Source organism: Zea mays, chromosome 9 (assembly GCF_902167145.1).
Source record: "Zea mays cultivar B73 chromosome 9, Zm-B73-REFERENCE-NAM-5.0, whole genome shotgun sequence".
In the NCBI taxonomy this organism is placed as follows: Eukaryota; Viridiplantae; Streptophyta; class Magnoliopsida; order Poales; family Poaceae; genus Zea; species Zea mays.
Window position 1 is genome coordinate 41,847,700 of NC_050104.1, and position 11,338 is coordinate 41,859,037.

Consider the following 11,338-nt stretch of genomic DNA (forward strand, 5'->3'; position numbering starts at 1 on the left):
CTCTGTTTTCTTTTTATCATAAACCCCCCTCCTTCATCACCTTGCCTACCCGCTAAACCTATTCGACCCATCAACGAACAGATCCACCCTCACCAGCCGCCTGACGTTCGAGCCGCACCAGCCCTAAACCCTTCCACCTCCAGCCGCCATAACTGTAATCCCTTCCACCATCAGCTGCCCCTCCGTTCGAGCCGTCGACGCCCTAATCCTATCACCTTCTGGCCGCCCAAATCCCTTTCGGCTCCTGCCGCCCTCTGTTTGAGGCGCAGGCCATGGAGTCGTCGGTCTTCGAGTGCCAGGCCATGGAGTTGTCGATCTTCGAGTGCCAGGCCATGGCGGCACAGACCATGGAGTCACAGGCTATGATGGCGCAGGTCTTAGTCTTTAGGCCATGGAGTCGCAATCAGGCGTTCAAGATGCTCTGAGACTTGAGTCAGGTTTTTCCAACATGCATGATGGATTCAGTACACCAAAAAAATGAATATCCTTCTGACATCAGTGAGCTGCTCTTTGCTTTGGTTTGTTCTGCTGCCATATTGATAAATTCATGTAGTGCCTCGTTACAGCTGTCCATCTGTGTACTTGATTGTGATGATAAATTGAAGCCAGTAATTAGATAGTCATTTGGTTCTCTAGAGGAAGTGGAAGAATTGTACAAGATATATGCTCTTGAGAATTTTATTGGCTGCAACATTCCAGAACATATCGAAATCCATCCACCATCCGATGTTCACTCCCAGTAAAAACATCAAAAAATCCAAAGAACTATTTAAATCGTGTAAAGGGAAAAATAGTAAAGTGAGACGAAGGTAGTCAAACAGTCATATTGCTAAAGTATTACAGGTAGGAGAAAGAATCCAACAGCATGTTGAGGAGCTTCTACAGTGTTATTGGCATGGGAATTTTGTTAGCTTCTATAGTGCTATTGGTATGTCGAGGAGCTTCAACCAGGTATGGACTTTTTAACTCTAGCGAGAGTTTTTAGTTGTCACACACTAATGGCTGAATTGGGGAAAGTAGTAACTGAAAATGAGAGTAACCAGCATCAACAATAGTTTGCTTTCAAAATTCAGAAGGATAGATCCTTGTTTTGTACAACATTTTTTAAGTATAAGAGTTTTAAAATAGAACATAGCAGCATGAAAGGCTTATTTCTTCCAGAACATAGTTTAATAGACTTAATAAGTTTAAACGACCCATAATTCTAGTGCTCTATTTTGTAAGTATAAGAGTTTTAAAATAGAACTAGCAGCATGAAAGGCTTATTTTTTCCAGAACATAGTTTAATAGACTTAATAAGTTTAAACGACCCATAAATCTGGTGCTTTATTCTGTCTTTTATCTGCTGGGTCATTAAAATCTATAGACTTTAGTGTCCTATCTTGTCATGTATTAGTGACGTATGGAATCATTTGGAGTCAATGGGAAGATTAATAGCCAAAAATGTTAGAAGATCATGCCTGTTTAGACCTCTATGTTGTACGGACCAGCAGGTTTGTAATGATGTTGTCACTGTTCCTTGTTCTCAACTGTTGTATTAAGCAAGTACTACCATGGGGATGTGGGGTGGGACTAGTCCAAATGTTGTAGTTACTAGTTACTAGAGTTAGCAAGCAGAGGAATTGGTAATGGTGATGCGTTCTCAACTTCTTATGTGTGCTTGTCGTTGGATCGTCCATCAGTTTTTAGACGTACAAAACATATCACCTCATTGACGTCCATTGCTGCGAGTACAGTACAGTGGTCGGCCGGTTCCAAGTTTACAAACAGCAAGGAGTACTAGTGAGTAGGTGACATTAGCAGTACAAACCCTTAAACCTGCAACTAAGCACGACAGAGAGTAGGGGCGGAGCTCAGGCCCGTCCATCTCGGTTAGGTGGAAGAAATGGCCGGCATATGTGTTTCTTTCATGCTTTACTGCATCCTGCATTTTTATTTTGTTGCACTGGCACGACTGCCTGGCACTGGCACCCCGCGTACTGATCTGATGCTGTAATAGCAATTAGCATGCGTTCAGATTAGTTAGGATAGGGAGCTGAGCTCGCTGCCAACAAGGTCAATACTAGCATCCATTTTTTTGCAAACTAGGACACAATCAGGTGAAAAGCTTGAGCTGCATTCTTTGTCTATTTAACTTTACTAGTTCTGTTTGTTTCATGGTATGCTGTTATTTACAAGTAAGCCCAGGAGATTCTTTTATTGATGTTAAACAATTACTTTTGGATGCTTCTGAAACATGCTTCTATGCATGATACAATTTGATATTGCATACTAAAGATGGGTTAGCTCATCAATTAGAAGACTACAAGGAAATATATGAAATAGCAGATATAACTTCTAGTGGATGTTCACTGGAGATGGTTGCTAGTATGTAACAACTTCTAGTTTCTTCTCTATTGTCATATATAGTGCTTATTTTCTGGAGCTAAAGTAAAAGTTCTTTCAGCAACATACGATGAGAGGTCTATTAGGTCACATCTCCGACGTGTGAAGGGGCTACTATCTCTGTCTAGTCTTTAGGCATGTTTGGTTTACTACCTAAGTTGCCACACTTTGGCTAACTTTTCTGTCTAAGGTTAGTTGTTTAATTCGGACGACTAACCTTAGGCAAAGTGTGGCACATTTAGCCACAAACCAAACATGCCCTTTATGTTTCCCTATCAACGTCCTTAGCTCTGCTTTAGGAGTCCGCTCAAGGAAAATTTGCAGGTACATCAGGTCTAATGTTTTTTGATCTGCAGTTGTACTTATAACTTATATTTGGTGTAATCGCCTCAAGTAATGTTTATAGTTCTATATGCATTCTGTTTTTTTGAATGGTTTGGTGCAAGTATGACTCGACTACTGCCTAAAATTAGTTTTGCCACACTTTTGTGGAAAGAAAAATTGCTAGATAGACTCAGGTGATCTCTAGCTAAAACTCTAGTCTATATTAAGTGCTCCATGATGCTAAACAAATTATATCGATGTGTTTGTCTTGTTTAAACTTGTCCTATTGGCTTCATTGAGGTTGTTTTAGGGTTTAGGAAATGAATGCTTGAATGTTTAGTCCTTACATCTGCATGATCTTATATCAAGATTATGTGTAGAATGTTTAGTCCTTTACTCCTTTCTTTGGCCATTATATCTTTATGTTGTGATGATGATTTTTTCTCATCTTCTCCATGTATAGGAATGATATATGTGTTCTCTGTCCACTGATGCGGCTGGAGCGTCATGTCAACGGCTCACCCTCCCCCTAACAAATTAAACTAGACTGATGAGTGGAGCTTCATGTTGGGATGATCCATGCACCTTTTAAGTTTTGGAACGTCGTACTCAAATGTAGCTTGTGTTAGTTGAACCTATCGTACTTTCTTTTGGAATTAAATTATATGATATTTAAACATGTTTGATGTTTAATACTTGTGTTGGATGCTTTATGCTTCAAATATATATGCATTATACAAAAAGTTGTGTACACTTATGTTGTTTGATGAAATTGTATGCACGATTTGGATTGAATTCAATTGAATGCTGATTTTCATTAATTGATGATGAATTAAACGTCATAAATAGTTGGCATGTCCACTGATTCTATGACAAATATATAGTCACAAGCGATTTGTCATGCCACTTATCATATTAGGTGCCACGTCATCATGCTTTATGTGAAAAATATTCGTCACAATTCGACACCTCCCATCTCATCCCACCTGTGACGAAACTAATTGTCATAATTTTTTTTTGACACGTCAACTGCCATGTCAGCCTCTTTATGACAACATATGTGTCACAAAATTGCCACGTTTGCAATGGTCCAATGCTACATTGTATGACATTTTTAGGCCTTGCTTATGACAATTAGAGTGTCATAGATTTTATGACGAATACATTTTAGTCACTATATTTATGACGTTTATTTTCTTTTCGTCATAAAAGTTCTTTTAACCCGCACCTTCTGTGACAATGGTTTTTTTGTCACAGAGTCGTCACAACATAAAAGACTGACCAAAAACCTCTATGTGTGACGTAATGAGAATGTCATAGAAGGTCATATGTGTTGTAGTGGTTGGCTACTCTTCGAAGCACCAAAAGTCCTGGCTCAATATTCTTTAGCCGAACCTTTCTATCACGCCATTTTATTGTTTCGGCTTGGTATTTATTTATGTTTTCCACAGCTTGAAGCCTGATCCCTTCTATAGCATCTTTTCCACAGAGTAATCAGCTTCAGTTTCGTCTTCTGCCGAAGCTACTATTCTTATTGATCCTGTTTTTGCTTCTTCCGGAGTTATTGCTTCGTCACCAAACAACAATTTGAATGGTGTAAAACCTGTTGATCTTGATATTGTTGTGTTGTGGCTCCACACTACTTTGATTAATTCATCTGGTCACTTTCCCCTGGGCTGATTGAAGATTAACTTCATTATTCCTGTCATTATGATGCCATTAGCCCTTTCAACAAGTCCATTTGACTCCGGATGCCGAACTGATGCAAAATGGATCTTCGTGCCAATTTGTTCACAAAATTCTCTGAAAGCTTCGGAGTCAAACTGTGTTCCATTGTCCACAGTGATGGCCTTCGGCACTCCGAAGCGACAGACAATATTTTGCCAGAAAAACTTTTGAATAGTAACCGAAGTTATTGTGGCTAAAGGCTTTGCCTCAATCCATTTAGAAAAATATTCCACTGCCACTACAACATATCTTAAGTTCCCTTGTGCTGGTGGTAGTGGACCTAACAAATCAAGACCCCACCTGTGCAATGGCCAAATGGGTTGTATTAGCTGGGTTAGAGACAAAGGTTGTTTTTGATCTCTTGCACATCTCTGACAGCCTTCGCACTTTTGGACTAATTCCGCTGCATCCGAAGCTGCCTTTGGCCAATAAAATCCTTGACGAAAAACTTTTCCCAGCAAAGGCCTAGATCCAATGTGAGATCCACACAGGCCTGCGTGTATTTCCTTCACCAATTCTATACCTTCGGCTTTGGATAAACATTTGAGTAGTGGAGAACAGACCCCATGCTTGTACAGCTCCCCTTCTATTATAACATATGGTCGAGCTCTTGCCTCTATTCTCTTGTTATAAGCTTCGTCATCTGAAAGAAAGTTACCCTGAAGGAAAGAGATGATCTCAGTTCTCCAGTCTTCACTATAAACAGGAGATATATTGAGGACTGCTCTTTCAAGAAGTTCGACCGAAGGTGCTTTTATTGTTTCGAAAAATACTTCCGAAGGTAAGGGCAGCCCCTATGCTGCTGACTTGGCTAGCAAATCAGCATATTCATTTTCTCCTCGAGGAATATTTTTGACAGAAAACCCTTCAAAGGAAGCTTCAATCCTTCGGACCGTGTCTAAATATTTCTCAAGCTTTGGGTCTCTTGCTTTACAACTTTTGTCAATATGACCAGAAATAACCTGGGAATCAGTTTTAAGAACCGCCCTTCTAATTCCCATTGCCTTTAACTTTCGAAGACCCAAAGCAAAGCTTCGTACTCAGCAATGTTATTTGTGCAACTGAAATCAAGTCTTGTTGCGTAGCAAGTTTTAACTTTGGAGGGTGCGACCAACACAGCGGCTGCTCCTGCCCCGAAGGTTCCCCAAGAACCGTCGCAGAATACTGTCCAAACTTCGGCATCTTTACTCGCTTCTTCTTCCTGAGCCCCTGGCGTCCAGTCAGCAATGAAGTCTGGTAACGCTTGGGACTAAATCGAAGATCTATGCACATAATCAATGCAGAACTCATTGAGTTCCGCAGCCCATTTTCCAACCCTTTCAGTAGCTTCTCTATTTCTCATAATATCTTTCAATGGTTGTGAAGAAGGGACAATTATATTGTATGCTTGAAAATAGTGCCGAAGCTTCCTGGAAGCCATCAAAACAGCATACAGCACCTTCTCCAATTCTGTATAATTTTTCTTTGATAAACTAAGAACTTCGGATACAAAGTATATTGGGGCTTGCTTTTTGACTTGCCTGAAAGCATCTAGGCCCCTGGTTGGTTTTAGTGATTAATGACAACGTAATATTATATGTGACTAACGTGTGTTTTGCAGAGACAAATGGTAAGTTAGGTCGCATGACAGGTAGAAGTACTACAACGGTGAAAACAATCCCGGAGATAAGAACTCGAAGCGACGGCTAAAACGACGAAACAAAAGGTGAAGGTCTACGGAGTCCGAGTGTCAAGGAGATGTGGACACTCGCATTTTAGTTAGGTCTTTTATTCTCTTTTAGCCGTACTATAAAGAGGGGTTGTCGATGAGTAGTTTGACCAAGAGAGTTCTAGTGTAGTGTTGGTGCACAATCACACTCATATACAGTGCTAGGTGTCACTCTAGAACTCACACACAAGTTAGAGCGAAAACCGATTTGAAAATCAGCTGAAAAACAAGAGTTGGTGTTTCTGGCTTTGGGGCACCGGACTGTCCGGTGTGCACCGGACTGTCCGGTGCACCCTCTGCCAGGTGGGGCCAGGCTGGTCCACGGCAGAGGCTTTCCCCTCCGCAGAAACCCGAGAGCGCAGCTTTCAGAGTTGAATTTTAGTGGCACACCGGACACCGCACCGGACTGTCCGGTGTGCACCGGACAATGGACTGTTCACTGTCCGGTGCGCCATGAGTCCAACGGCTACCTGTCAGCACTAGCCGTTGGAAACGACCGTTGGCGCACCGGTGGCGCACCGTTGGCGCACCTGTGGCGCACCGGACTGTCCGGTGCGCCATCGCGCAGTGAAATGCCTGTAACGGCTAGTTGGTGGGTGAGGGCTATTTATACCCCCTCCACCCACCATATTCAATGCCTTGCACTCCACATTTATTCCAGCACATTGCTAGAGCATTGCAAGCACCAAAAGCCTAGTGAGGAGATTAGAGAATCATAATCCGCGTTTGTTCCTCATTAGCGCTAGTGAGAGCCACCTAGAGCACACACCACTTGCATTAGGCTTCTCTTGGTCAAGCGAAAGTCTACGGCTTGTTACTCTTGGTGATCGGCATCACCTAGACGGCTTGGTGGCGTTGGGAGCTCGGTGATCACCATGAAGATCTTGTTGGTGACCCGACTCAAGTTTGTAAGCGGTCTCGAGGGATCCACCGCGCCGGAGTGGCAAAGGATCATCTCGTAGTGAGCACTTGGTTCTTGCGAGGACCAAGGGGGAGCGATACCCTTGCGCGGGTGCTCCAACGAGGACTAGTGGAGAGTGCCGACTCTTCGATACCTCGGGAAAAATTGGAGGAGTCTTCTAAACTTTGCTTTACATTCCGCACTTAATTCAAGCACTTTACATTGTGTATTTGTTTAGCAAGTATTTGAAGTATTATCTTAGCTTTGTTGCATTTCTAGTATTATATTCTTAGTGCTAGTTGTTGGGGTGAAGTTGGGCTCAGCTCTTGCTTAGCTCTTGCTTAGGTTTTAATTAGTGTTGATTTTTAGAAAAGCCCAATTCACCCCCCCCTCTTGGGCATCGTGATCCTTTCAATTGGTATCAGAGCCTTGTTGCTCATAGATTAGCTTAACCGCTAGAGTTATGATGTCCGGTGGGGATGGACCTCCTCCCGTTTTTGATGGTGATGATTTTCCTTATTGGAAAATTCGTATGGAAGCATACTTAGAGGCTATAGACATTGGTGTCTATAAAGCCGCCACACAAGGGTTCCCCGAACCTAGAGATCCCACAAATCTTGTAGGTGATGAGTTCAATTATGAGAAATGGAATGCTAAGGCCAAAAACACCCTTTTTAGAGGCCTTTGCAAAGATGTGTTCAATAGAGTAAGGAATCATAAAAATGCTCATGATTTGTGGATGGACATTTGTGCTCTACACGAAGGAACTAGAAGTGAACGTGAGGAAAGATATCACATAGCCATGCGAAAGTTAAATTCTTTTGAAATGCTTACTAATGAAAATGCAAACGCTATGTACTCACGACTTAATATTCTTGTAGAGGAAGTTAATGGATTGGGGCTTACTCAAATCTCACAACCGGATGTTGTGAGGAAGATTCTCAGTGTCCTCCCAATAGACAAATATGGACACATTGTCACTGTGCTACATCAAATGGATCTTTCAGTTACCACACCTACACAAATTTTGGGAAAGATCAATGCCCATGAAATGTACATGCACATCAACGACAAAGAAGAATCATCTTCCAAAAGAAAGGATTTGGCTCTCAAAGCAAATCATGAAAGAAAAGGAAAAGCAAAAATACAAGTTGAGGAAGAATCCTCAAGTGATGATGACCTTGATGCAAACATTGCCTTGATGGTAAGGAAGACCACCAAGATGTTGAAGAAGCTAAATAGAGAAGGCATCAAATTTGATTCAAGAAAGAAGAAGTTCTTTTCCAACAAAAGAAAGCCCATTTCTGAGATGGACTGCTACAACTGTGGTGAGCTTGGTCATCTCGCTCATCAATGCAACAAGCCCAAGAAGAACAAGTTCAAGGGCAAGAAAGAAGATGACAGCGATGATGAAAAGAAGGAAAAGAAATTTTTCAAGAGAAAGGATGGGAAGCAAAAGAGGTTCCACAAGAAGAAGAATGGAAAGGCATATATTGTTGGCGACTGGCTCACCGACATCGAATCATCAAGTGGGTCTTCTTCAAGTCAAGAAGAGAATGATGAAAAAGTTGCGGCCATCGCCGGGGACTTCTCTTCACCACCACCATCGCCATCATCCACTTCTCACCTATGCCTCATGGCTAGGGGTGAACGGAAGGTACAAAATGATATTAATATTGCTGATGATAGTGATAATGATAGTGATGAGGAATTTGCTTCACCTTCATATGATGAGTTAGCTGACTTACTTAAAGAATATACTCAAATCATTAGAAAGTCAAAAGCTAAATGTGATAGGTTGAAAAATGAAAATGAATCTTTAAATGCCAAGTATGACATAGTTATAAAGGCTAGTGATGAAATAAAAGAAGAAAATAAAACTATGTCATCAACTCTAAATGAGCTCACAAACTCTCTAAAAGATGCTAAGGAAAAATATAACAAATTAAATGAAGCTAATGGGGAGTTGCAAAATAGACTAGTAAAGATCAAGGAAGACTATACTCAAATTAAATTTGATCATGACAATCTTCTTGTTGAAAATGAACTTTTATCTTGCAAAACACATGAGGCTATTAACCCTGTTGTTAAGTTTGATGTAGCAACCTCATGTGATGATTTGATTCAAGAAGAGCAAACTAGTCTACATGCTGAATTGGCTGAAAAAGTTGAAGTCCTGACTTTAGACAACCAAAAATTGAAGAATTACTTGACTGATGCAACTACTAGAGGAAAAGTTGCTATTGAGAACAATGATTTCAACAATGAGTTGGCAGTGGATAATCAAAGGCTTAAGAATGAGGTCAAGAAACTAAAAAGTGAAAATGAACATCTTGCAACAAGTGTGCAAAAGTTCAACAAGGGTCAATACCTCCAAAATGAGCTGCTTATGAACACTGTTATGAAAAATAACAAGAGTGGTATTGGATACAATGCTTTTGTGCAAAAGAAAGCTATCACTCAATACAAGCCAAAGCAGACTCACAAGCCTATCAAATGCTTTGAGTGTGGAAATGAAGGTCATTTTGCCCACAACTGCAAAGCTAAACCACCAACTCCCTTGCCTAAGCACTCAAGACCATTTGCTTTCAATGCTCACTATGTTCTAAGAAAGGTTTCAAATGGAAAAGTTAAGGTTACATTTCTAGGTCCACCAAATAAGAGTAGACCTAGACAAATCTGGGTGGCAAAGTCCTTAATTGAGAGAGGCACTGGTCCTATGCAATATAGGGCCCTCAAAACTCAAGCTTGAATTGTCTGTGAATGTAGGTGAACTACAAGACCGGTGGGAGCCATTGGGTTATTGACAGTGGATGCACACAACATATGACAGGCAACCCACGGATGTTCACCTCACTAGATGAGAATGTTGATGGTCAAGATAAAATCACATTTGGAGACAATTCAAAAGGAAAAGTGCAAGGACTTGGCAAGGTGGCAATCTCAAATGATTTATCAATATCAAATGTTCTCTTAGTTGCACCTTTGAGCTTCAATTTATTATCAGTGGGTCAACTCTATGATCTTGGACTTCAATGCTTATTCACTCCATCAGAGGTTATTGTAACAAAAATGGATGATGAATCAATGGTATTCAAGGGATTTAGATACAACAACCTCTACTTAGTGGATTTCACTTCAGAAGATGCAGACTTAAGAACTTGCCTCTTCACCAAAGCTTCTCTTGGATGGCTTTGGCATAGGAGGCTTGCACATGTTGGGATGAGCACACTCAAGAAGGTATTAAAGAAAGATATGGTTAGAGGTTTAAAGGATGTGGTGTTTGAAAAAGACAAGCCATGCAGTGCATGTCAAGCTGGAAAGCAAGTTGCTAATACACATCCCACTAAAGCTTTCATGTCAACATCAAGGCCACTGGAACTACTTCATATGTATTTATTTGGACCTACAAATTATGTCAGTGCCGGTGGCAACCTCTACTGTCTAGTGATTGTTGATGACTTCTCAAGATACACTTGGGTGTTCTTTCTCCATGACAAATCTGAAGTTGCATCTATATTCAAGAAGTTTGCCAAGAAAGCACAAAATGAATTTGATTGCAAGATTAAGAAGATTAGAAGTGACAATGGCAAAGAATTTGACAACACCAACATTCATGAGTACTGTGATGAAATTGGGATCAAGCATGAAGTATCTGCAACATATACACCTCAACAAAATGGAGTTGTTGAAAGGAAAAACAGGACCTTGATCACTCTTGCAAGAACAATGATTGATGAGTATAACACACCGGAGAGGTTTTGGGCCGAAGCTGTCAACACTGCATGTTATGCATCAAACAGGCTATTTCCTCACCGGCTACTTGCGAAGACTCTTTATGAACTGCTAAATGGGAAAAAGCCAGACGTCTCCTTCTTCCGGGTGTTTGGGTGCAAATGCTACATCTACAAGAAACGCCATCACCTAGGGAAGTTTCAAAGACGTTGTGATATTGGTTTTCTTTTGGGTTATTCATTAAAGTCCAAAGCATATAGAGTATTCAACCATGCCACTGGCGTGGTAGAAGAAACATATGATGTGGAATTTGATGAGACTAATGGCTCCCAAGGAGCACTTGAAAATCTTGATGATGTAGGTGATGAGCCACTGAGGGAAGCAATGAAGAACATGCCTATTGGAGCTATCAAACCAAAAGAAGATGAAGAAGAGGTGCAAATCATTGACAGGCCTTCTTCATCAAATGTACCACAAGATGATGAAAAAGATGAGAGGCATGCAAATGAAGATACATTTGTCTCTCATGAACAAGCAAGGGTACAAGCCGAAGATGT

General features: G+C 41.0%; 1 long non-coding RNA gene across 1 annotated transcript; it reads left to right on the forward strand.

Annotated features, from left to right (window-relative positions):
• On the forward strand, positions 1-3,460 carry LOC109942274 (uncharacterized). The gene is made up of 2 exons (XR_004852610.1): positions 1-498; positions 3,173-3,460. It is a non-coding gene; the product is annotated as an uncharacterized lncRNA (long non-coding RNA).
• The last annotated feature ends 7,878 nt before the right edge of the window (positions 3,461-11,338 follow it).